At 41.1% G+C, this 6,631-nt stretch overlaps 1 non-coding gene across 1 annotated transcript; it reads right to left on the bottom strand.

Annotated features, from left to right (window-relative positions):
- Nucleotides 1–5,004: 5,004 nt before the first annotated feature.
- LOC127088871 (small nucleolar RNA R71) lies at nt 5,005–5,111 on the bottom strand. The gene has a single exon (XR_007790682.1). It is a non-coding gene; the product is annotated as a small nucleolar RNA R71 (small nucleolar RNA).
- Nucleotides 5,112–6,631: the final 1,520 nt, after the last annotated feature.

Genomic DNA, 6,631 nt, shown 5'->3' on the forward strand with positions numbered 1-6,631 from the left:
GGCTAATACTACTAACCACTGATTTCTCCTACTCGCACTAAGCAATGAGGACACTACTTTGTTTTGTATGGGGAGGGAGCACATTTATTGTATTACTTTTTTTCATTTATTTTATTGCTTTTGTTTATTACTCTTTTATCGTTATTATATTACATTTAATCTATTAATTTAATAACATTGCTATTCATTTATTTATGTTTATTTATTCATTTATTTATTTATGTTTCTTTATTTATTTATTTATTTATTTATGCTTTTAAAAATTCAATTGCTCTGTTATCATATTTTACTGTATTAACTGCAACATTTATTGAAAAATTAAAAAAATTGCAAACCAGCGTGTGACGACCGTCACATATAATGTGACGCCCATCTCACAGACGAGACGACCGTCACGGATCTACCACGATCGTCACACGACATGCAAATGACCGTTACGAGCATCTGACCATTGTAGATGACCGTTATGCACCCGTTGCGCGTGACGACCGTCACGAAATCCAGAGAGCTCGCCTATAAATGCAGGCGCTCTTCCTCTCTTCTTCCTCATCAATCACCATACTCATACCATTCTTCTCTCCATTATTCAATTCTCTACATTTCTTTCAAGCGAGGAGCGTGCAACTCACAATATTCCATCTCACCCACCAACACCAAAAGTTTCATAAACCTTATCAATGGCCCGTCAAGAAAGAGCTACTCCCAACGTCTCAACCATCATATTCAGAAATGGAGAAGTCGGCGAGCGCCAAAGAGATAACTACCTCAAGTTCTACCAACGCTCAGTCCAAGCCACGAGGTATGTTGATATTGAATGCCTGACGGAGCTAGGACTTTTGGAGGGCGTGGAGTGGATGCTAACAAACGCCAGCCTGACGCAACTGTGTACCACACCGCAACCAACCTACGAAGCACTGACCCTGGAATTTCTGAGCTCCTACTCCTATATCACACCCCCTGGCGCAACTCAGTATCTCACCGGAGTCGCCACATTTAGAATGTTCGGCACTGAGTATTCCCTAAACCAAACTCAGATAGCGTGAATGCTAGGTTTCCAACATGGAGAAGGAATTCATTGTTGTATCCCTGAAGGATGGTCAGAGGTAGCATTTCAAGTATGGCATGGCCTCACCAACATGAACGCCACGAGTTGGGATACGCTTAACGCAACATATATTCACAACCCGACCATTAGATACTTCCACAGAGTCCTTCTTCACTGTGTGTTTACCCCAATTGCATTCAATGTCACTCCCTTCTTACTAGCCAACATCCAGGCTGCATGCATGAGAGGAAGCCAGGCGTTTTGTTTTGGGGGAATCATCACCTCCATAACACTAGGCTTGAATCTAGGATATTGGCTCGCCAACTTGCCAGCTTTGCCAGCCGAATTCCTTGACATCGACTATTCTCGTGCTTCACATGAAATCAAAGCAACAGACTACGGGAAGTACCATCATGTTGTCAGAAACAAGGTAGTTCGTAGCATCATCATGCCAAACAGGAACCGCAGAGATCCGAAAGATATGGAAAATTGGATATTTAATCTGGATTCCCCCGAGGCAAATGAAGGAAATCCTGGGAATGGAGCAGATGAAGTCGAGGAGGAGCTTGACCGAGGCATGCCTCAACCACCTCAGGAGCACGCTGCAGAGACATCTTCCCAAGGACAGCAAAGAAGCGAGCAAAGACCCGCCTCCATGGAAAACATTTACGTTGAGATGCTGCGACACAACCAAAGAATGGAAGAGCGCCAGACGAAAATAATGCAACCGATCCAGCAAATACAGCGGGATCAGCACGATTATTCAAACTGGCATGATCAGGGGATGGAGGAGCTTTCAGACCAGATGAGTGCCCTCACATATCACGTAGATGCCATCCTGGAGTACACTCAGCATGTAGGGTTGGATCCTACCCAGCGAGGAAGAGGTGAGCGCGCAAGAGCACGAGCCAGAGCACGCAGAAGTCAGCAGCGTAACGATGAGTAGTGATTTTTGTTTCTTTCTTTTTATTCTGTATACGATTGCATTAAGGATAATGCATTGATTAAATATGGGAGGAAATCCTTATCACTCCTCTACTTGTTTCTATTGTTAGTATTTTCAGCCAATACAAAAAAAATTGTTTGTCCTTATCAATCATTTATACATATTTTGGCATAACAAAAAAAAAATCCTTAAGATTAAATGCATACCCTACGAGTATATAGGTTGTCTTGCAGAGGTTTTGTTAGGAAAACTGAGAAAGATCTAACAAGATTGATACCGTCCCGACACCCTAGATCCCTCACTTCTACGAGATCAGTTTGAATAACCATTACACCGACACCTTAAGTCTCCATTATAGATTAACCCCTAGTAGTTTATACTAGCAGTCAACACCGTCTCAAGCGCAAACCACGTGGAGAGTCGATGAATATAAGTGTTTGATGCCTACAAATTAAGAAATGCCTTCATACTTTTGCTATCAAGAAATTGATAAACGAGCCATACAAAAGGTTGCAAAGATACACAAAAAGAAGGAACAGAAACCCTAGTTGGTTGGTCCAGGGGTACCTGGTACTGGACTCGGTAGGGCGAACTACGGCTCGATCCCCCACAACCTTCAAAAAGGGGATACAGAAAGGGGTACCGCACTAGTGTACCCGACCCCCGTGCTAAGAAAAGGATCAAAGTCACTAACCGGCTACTTCACTAAGTGCGTGCGGAGGCAAAGGGCTTAATGTGATTGCTCTAGAATGAAACTGGGTGAAATAGGAACAGAGACACTAGGTTAAGCTATAACAGCATGATTCGAACTGGCTTGTGCAAAGGAGAGATCTACGCTAATGCTTAATGTTTGTGTCGTCACAGTATCTTTGGTGTTTTACTCGAATATCGGGCATCTTAATAATCCACCTGACAACCACATACAAATGGGTAATGTATTCGCGTTTAACTTTGTTTTCAAATTATATTTGCTTGAGGACAAGCAAAGATTCAAGTTTAAGGGAGTTTGATAACGCAAAAATACATCAGATATTTGCCTCGATTTACACTCAAAGATCATACCACTTTAATAAATATTCTGATTATTCCGCAAGTATTCGAGGTGTTTTTGCAGGTATTTGAATCTCCAAGCATTAATGAGCAAAATAAAGAAAAGGAAGAAAAAGAAGAAGAAACAGACGAGAAAGCACAGGAAAAAGCAGAAAACCAGAATACAAAAATTGTTGATGTGACGATCGTCACAAGCCTCATGACGACTGTCACGACCCAGCCTGTGACGATTGTCACAGCCTCATGACGGGCGTCACACGGCAAGAATTTATGCTTTGAAACAGTCAATCAGAGGCACCCAAACGTGCCTAAATTCTCTTCATCAGCATGACTCCCCCGTGGATTCCTCATTCAAGCAGTCTTCCTTAAATTTCTCAACCGCCAAGACCTACCAAGGAAAAATATAAAGGACCAAAGTTGGAAAAATTAGAACATCTACACATACGCTCAAGTACTCCAAGATTCGCCGTACTCTTTTACTTCAATAGCCAAGTTTTTGTTAAAATTATTATTATTATTTCCCAGTTATTATTATAATTATGTTTGTCGCAATGTTGATCTGTTTATGCTTTGTGTTTTCTCTATTTAACATGTCCGGCTAAATTACCGGCATCCGTATGTAGAAATTTAATTAGATATATTAATCGGTGAAAACTCTTTTTCTCAAACAATCTTTTAGGCTGAGGTTTTTAATTTAAATTTAATTAACTTTATCACAAAAGCGTGAGAAGCTATTTAATACGATTTCGCCACCAGAGTGGGAAATTAACTAAGGTGAGAACCAACAATCGCGAGAGCGTGAGGCTCGAGCTGGATAGTAAAAATTAGGCATTGAGTTTAAAAACAGTGAGAGCACTTTAAAAGCAATTAGAACTTATTTATTTTCAAAAAGTAATTTTAACTTCAAATGGGACAGCGAGAGTGTACATTCTGACTTAAAGCTATAGGCCGAATCAACAATCACAAGAGTGTGAGATAAAGCTTTTTAAATAAATAGTTTCTACTGAGAGATATTTGGCATTTAAACTATTCACCGGTGACATATCGAATCCCTGACAATTAATGTGTTGCATACTGATTCCTTCCATTAATTCTTTCTTAAAACTAAATTTCCCCTAGATTTAATATTCTGCACCCGAACTTCTACTAATCATTCCCTTAGCTAAACATAGTGACATTAGTAACACTAGTTTGACCATAGGTCCCTGTGAGATCGATATCTTTTAAAACTAAAGCGACTGGACTGCGCACTTGCAGTCAAGTACCCGATAGACTATATTTTAAATATAGCCACGACAAGCATCAAATTTTTGGCGCCGTTACTGGGGATCTGATATAGTCGAATAGTGAGATTCTTTCGTTGCACAGTATAGACTAAGGTAAAAATAAAAACTAATTTACTCTCCCTTATTTCCCCTGATTGTATGCCAAGTACTCGCTCACAAAGCAATAACTTAGCACCACCAGTCCCAGAATTAGAGCGTTTCTTATACGTAAGACGCCGAATACACGAATATCAACAAAAGTACGATATTCCCGATATCTTCTCTCCTACTAAACCAGAAGAAAAACCAACCCTGACTGAAGAAAGACCACAAAATCGTCCTCTTAAATTCTACGCTACTCCGTCCCAACAAGAACCTCATAACATCATTGTTGCCCCCGCTATCTATCGAAACGATTTCGAGCTGAAACTCTCACTATTATCTACAGTCCAACAACATCAATTTGCTGGAAATCCTACGGACGATCCTAATGAACACCTGACCAAGTTTGTGCAGTACGCAGATACTGTAAAGGCAAATGGTGTATCTCAAGATGCGATAAGATTGTGCCTCTTTCCTTTCTCACTAAGAGATAGAGCTTTGGCTTGGTTGCAATCCTTACCCTCCAACTCCCTTACGACATGGGAAGAATTGAAGAACGTTTTCTTATCCCGATATTTTCCACCGACCAAAGTGCTATGCTGAGAGCTCAAATCAACGGATTTCGACAAAAAGATGTAGAATCTCTCTACGAAGCGTGGGAGAGATACAAAGACATGATGAGGATATGTCCATATCACGGTCTCGAAGACTGGGTGATCATTCACAGATTTTACAATGGGCTTTTGTATAACACAAGACTAACAGTAGACGCTGCCGAGGGCGGTGCACTTATGGACAAGCCATACAACGAAGCCTATCAACTCATTAAAAACATGGCCCAAAACCATTGCCAATTGGGAGGTGAAAGAACTCCAGTAGAAAAGTCCCAAACAAGGGGTGGAATGTACGGAATCAGTAGCCTTGACCATGTTCATGCCAAGGTAGATGCCCTTGTTCAAAAATTAGACAACTTGACCATACCACCCGCAGCCACCGTGGCTGCTGTAACTCCAAACCATGAGTTATGTGGAAACCCTGGACACACTGCACAAGAATGTCAGATATTAGCAGGAGTCCCAACCGATCAAGTAAACTACGCACAAGGAAATCCCTATTCGAATACCTACAACCCAGGTTGGAAAAACCATCCTAATTTCTCGTATAAGAATAACAACGCCCTGTATGCACCTGGACAAGCACCAGCTGTTCCGCCTGGATATCAAAAGCCAGCTAATAATGCTACTAACGTGCCTAGGAAGTCAAATCTCGAATTAATGATGGAAAGCTTCATAGCTACCCAAGCTCAAACAAACAAAGACTTCTTGAGCCAAAACATACATACTAGCGAGCAACATAAACAACTAGCGAGCAAAGTAGACGCCTTAGCCACCCACTATAAAATGCTTGAAACACAGATTTCACAAGTGGCTCAACATCAAGCATCTACAGCCGCTCCAGCTGGAACATTTCCTAGACAGCCGCAACCTAATCCAAAAGGACATGCAAATTCCGTTATACTGAGGAGTGGAAAAGTAATAGACGGACCCGTAGATCCAAGACTCCAAAACCCTGCCATGTACCAAAAACCAGATAAAACCTCAACTGAGCAGGTGAATGAACCAAAGGAAAAAGAAGATAAAACCCCAAGAGGCCAAAGAGAAAGAGAAACCTTATGTGCCTCCGCCTCCTTATAAACCACCCATTCAGTATCCCCAAAGACTCACAAGTTCTAAAACTGCGAGTCAATTTAGGAAATTTGTTCAACTTCTGAAGCAACTAAACATTACGATACCCTTTACAGAAGCCATCACACAAATGCCCTCATATGCCAAATTTCTTAAGGAAATCCTATCCAATAAGAAAAAGATTGAGGATAACGAAATAGTTACACTTACTGCCGAGTGTACCGCAATAGTCCAGAATAACATGCCTCCCAAACTAAAAGACCCAAGTAGTTTTTCCATACCCTGTGTCATTGGAATATTCTTCATAGACAAAGCTCTATGTGATCTAGGAGCCAGCATTAGTGTAATGCCCTTAACCATCTATAAAAGGCTCAGTATGGGAGAATTCAGACCAACCAAGATGTTTGTTTAATTAGCTGACCGCTCAATCAAATATCCTATCGGTATACTAGAGAATGTCTCCGTACGTGTAGGACAATTTAACATTCCTACAGACTTCATAATCATGGACATCAAAGAAGATGCCAGTACACCTATC

Source organism: Lathyrus oleraceus, chromosome 5 (assembly GCF_024323335.1).
Source record: "Lathyrus oleraceus cultivar Zhongwan6 chromosome 5, CAAS_Psat_ZW6_1.0, whole genome shotgun sequence".
Lineage (NCBI taxonomy): Eukaryota > Viridiplantae > Streptophyta > Magnoliopsida > Fabales > Fabaceae > Lathyrus > Lathyrus oleraceus.